Below are 2,526 nucleotides of genomic sequence, written 5' to 3'. Positions count from 1 at the left end.
ATTTTTAGTGAAGATGGGGTTTCACTATGTTGGCCAGGCTGATCTCCAACTCCCAACCTCAGGTGATCCACTGGCCTTGGCCTCCCAAAGTGCTGGAATTACAGGTGTGCACCATCGTGCCCAGTCTCCGTAATCGTTTTCACATACCAAACTACTGAACAACAACATCTCAACTGAGTTGTGTCGGGGGTCCCCAGTACTACCCTCAGGCTCCATGATTTCCTAGAAGGACTTACAGGATTCTGAAGCTGTTAAAGTCACAGTTATAGTTTGTTGCATTGAAAGCATTTAAACTAGAATAAGAAAAAGGGAAAAGGCACATGGGGAGAAGTCCGGGAGAAGCCAGGCAGAGTGTCTAGCTTCCCCTCAGTGGTGTCATGGGAGGATGCATTTAATTCTCCCAGCAACCACCTATGGCAACATATGCAACGTTTTGCTAACCAGGAAAGCTCACCAAGGTTTGGTGTCTTATGGTTTTACCTAGATGCCAGTTACCTAGGCATGCAGCACCCATGTGACTGACCTCAGCTACCCAGACTCCAGCCTCCTCACCCAGAGCAAAAACAGTGTTTGCCATAAATCACAAAGTTAGGATTAACTTATCTGGCCACACTGGTACAACATGGCCCAAGGCCAGGGAATGCAGAACACGCTTATCAGGCAGAACATTCCAGAGGCTCAGACGTTGTGTCTCAAGAGCCAGCCAGTTCTGGAGGCAGGTTTTTAAATGTGCAGAGTTTGAGCAACCTAAACACACAGAGTTAACCCTTAACAGGTTGTCAGCAAAGAAAAGCAAATCTCCTCAAATGGCGCTATCAACAATATCAAGGAAGGCCAGGCACCATGGCTTACACCTGTAATCTCAACACTTTGGGAGGCGGAGGCAGACAGATCACTTGAGGTCAGGAGTTCGAGACCAGCCTGGTCAACATGGTGAAACCCCATCTCTACCAAAAATATAAAAACTCAGCTGGGTATAGTTGTGCATGCCTGTAATCCCAGCTACTCGGGAAGCCTTGGCAGGAGTATTGCTTGAACCGGGAGGTGGAGGTTGCAGTGAGCCAAGATCATACCACTGTACTCCAGCCTGGGCAACAGAGCAAGAATCCAACTAAAAAAACCAAAAAAAAAAAAAAAAAAAAAAAAAAAAAATATATATATATATATATATATGTATGTATGTATATGTGTGTGTATATATATATATATATGTATATGTATATATGTGTGTGTGTGTGTGTATATGTATATATATGACCAAAAAGGAATAGTAGGACCCCAACTCTACAGCTAAATGTGTCCAGGGGGCTGTGGTGATGCGGTGGGTGGGAGGCCCCTGGCTATGCTTTGAATGTGCTTCCCTCCATGTGAAGTTTGAAAGTGTGACATAGGCATTGACATAATAAACGTTAAGGAATCCATCTGGATAGCAGCATAAGCTCACAGCCTCTGTCTTGCAGAAGCTCAGTTTCTACGGAGAGTCGGCCTGTTGTCCACGTAGGTTCACATACATGAGCCACAGTGTTCTCTGCTCCTATGGTCCCCAATAACATCCATTAATGCTGGGGAAGAGAGTCATGAGGATAGTTTCACAGGAGCTGACACTGAGCTGAGCCCTGGGTGGTGACCAAAAGATACCAGGTCAATGGTGAGTGGGGCATTCCCAAGGCAGGAGAGAAAAAGGTACGATATTCCGAGTGGAGGGCTCAGCGCATGCGTGACAGCTCCATGCATTTGGGGTTTCTGGACTGTCATATTAATCCGATTAGTTTTCTAAGTCTTCTCCGTAAGGTGACGTCTGTAAGACTAGTTGTTAAAAGGTAATTGCTGGCACAGCATCCCAACCTTTTTATGTCATGGTACTGATGAAAATAATCCTAGTTTTGGTACATCTTCTTTGGTAAAGAACAAAAGGCTCCTCTGGGGCCAAAGGATCAATACCTTCAGGTCACTTGTACTATATTTATGTCAGCCCCACAAAGTAGAGCAAACGGGCTGGGAAGCCGTGGTATAGGGCAGACTGCCCACAGATCGCAGTCTTGATTTGAATATTCTGCTTTCTCTAAGGGTGAAAAGAGAGAGAAACACAGAGAGAGTAAGAGAGAGTAAGAGAGAGAGAGAGACACCAGTATGATTTCCCAATCAATTTTCTGTTGAGTTTTGTTTTTCTAAATATAATATTTGCAATTTTTACTAAATATACAATCAATTTTCTGTTTAGTGTGATTTCTCAATCAATTTTCTGTTGAGTTTTATTTTTCTTAATTTTTTAAATTGTACTTTAGGTTCTGGGGTACATGTGCAGATCATGAAGGATTGTTGCATAGGTACATACATGGCAAGGTGGTTTCCTGCCTCCAACCCCGGTCACCTATATCTGGCATTTCTCCCCATGTTATCCCTCCCCAATCTCCCCAACCCTCACTGCTCCTCCCCAGCCCCCACCCACAGACCCCAGTGTGTGATGCTCGCCTCCCTTTGTCCATGTGTTCTCATTGTTCAACACCCTCTATGAGTGAGAATATT

This window comes from Cebus imitator, unplaced genomic scaffold, assembly GCF_001604975.1.
Source record: "Cebus imitator isolate Cc_AM_T3 unplaced genomic scaffold, Cebus_imitator-1.0 Scaffold57, whole genome shotgun sequence".
Classification (NCBI taxonomy): Eukaryota; Metazoa; Chordata; class Mammalia; order Primates; family Cebidae; genus Cebus; species Cebus imitator.
This window is presented reverse-complemented; position numbering follows the sequence as displayed.